Below are 1,960 nucleotides of genomic sequence, written 5' to 3' on the forward strand. Positions count from 1 at the left end.
TTTCTGAACTAATAACATTTTTCAAATTCAACTTAGCTATCTTGAATAACTTTAAATGCGCTCAAATGCGACACCACTAAAAATATTGCGCTAGCTAATTAAAAAAGATATATGGCGGGGGGGGAGACGCAGGTGTTCAATATTTAACAGTATTGTGTAATATAAACTTGCGAAGATTGATTCATATGACCTCAAATGCGCTCATATGCGCCACAAAGAAAAAATTTTTAGCCACGTTTTTGTTGGTCATCACTTTGTACAATTTTGTGACCTCCATATTTAGGGCAATGTTCAGGATTTCAAAAAAAATAGTAATAATGGCTTATTTGAGCGCATTTCAAGTTATTGCAGATAGCTACGATGAATTCGAAACAGTGTTTCCAGTTAAGAAGAATTTCGCCCCCCCACCCGCCCTCATTTCATTATTGCGATCACCATAAGAGCATAATTATTATTTGATTGTACTATAGAGAAGAATTGATCATCGTCCAGGTTTTTAGCAGAATAAAAAAATATATGTTTCGGGTTCCCAATTATTATGAAAACGCCTTATTTAATGGTCATGTGACGAGTGGTTCATGTGACCATATTCCTACCTTACCCACACATTTTTAATTTCCTAACCCATTTTCACATTAAGCACTATATCCTGTTGAAAATTCAGTATAGTATATAAAAAGCAGTAAGAAAGGTTGGTCTGATCCTACATTTTTATATTTATGACAAATTTTTCTTTGGTAAATATTTTTTTTCTTGTTTTTTTTAAATAATTATTAAGACTTAGGCCAGACCCATTTTTACGGCTTCTCATACAATATCACAAATTTTCAACTCGTTGTGGCGCTTCATGTGAAAATAAGTTTGGAACTAAAAAAATGTCGGCAAGATAGAAATCTGGTCACCTAACCCAATGGTCACATGAAACAAATAGATTATTTTATTTTCTTATGAAAAATACTACAATTTATGAATACGAACGTGAAATTAACTGATTCATGAAATTCTGCAATGAAAAAATTCACTTTTTTAGATCACCTTTTATAGTATGAAAAAGATTAGCTAGAAAAAAATACAATTGTTAACTAATACCAATAAATGCTGGTACTTAAATTTGTTTTTTTTTATTGATAGACATAATTGTGTTCGTTTAAGAAAACTTATACAATTCATAGTGGACTGAAAGAACTCGAAAACTGGCAAAAACTCAATTTTCTTTTGTATTTGCATGAAACTCCGCATGGTGGAGTTTTTGCAGTACCTGCTTTCAAATATGAAGTCGAAAGTAACAAATTTAAAAAACGGTCTCAGTATGGTGGACTTTAATTCGAAATTTCAGTTTATTTTTATAAAATGCAGTACTTGCAGCTACTTGCGCAATCGGAATCATGTAACTTGAATAGATGTAATGATCCTTTTAAATAAAAAATAAATATGCATTATTTCTTGACTTTCGGATTGTTTTTAATGAATTCCGTGTTTTTTTGTGAGTGCGCAAAGGTTAGATTCAATGTATTTCTGATTAAAAATAAAGTTAGGCGAAAGAGATAATGTCAGTAAATAACAACTGTCTTTACATTTTGATACAGAAATTCTTGAATGCGTGATGTTAATGAAGATGACATAGCCTATTTTCACGTGTTAAAATACTGGTTTTGTATTCTGTGAATAAAGCTGAAAATTTTACATAACCTAGTTTTTTATTTGGATTTTGTTTAATTTTTTTCAGTTTTTCACAGGGAGTAATATAATTTTCTCACTTTAACAAGATACACAAGCCAGAAAAAAATTTCAAGCCTGTTTTTAGATATTTGAGAGATACAACTTCACTCTCTAGAGTTTATTGTTATTTTTTTTCGATTTTGTACAAAAATGCAAACTATTATTTCACAACAAAATAAATCATTTTTTATCTGCTCAAAACGTTTTTATCGCAACTTAATATAATTTAAATAATGAATTT

The sequence above is a fragment of the Belonocnema kinseyi genome, chromosome 6 (assembly GCF_010883055.1).
Source record: "Belonocnema kinseyi isolate 2016_QV_RU_SX_M_011 chromosome 6, B_treatae_v1, whole genome shotgun sequence".
Classification (NCBI taxonomy): Eukaryota; Metazoa; Arthropoda; class Insecta; order Hymenoptera; family Cynipidae; genus Belonocnema; species Belonocnema kinseyi.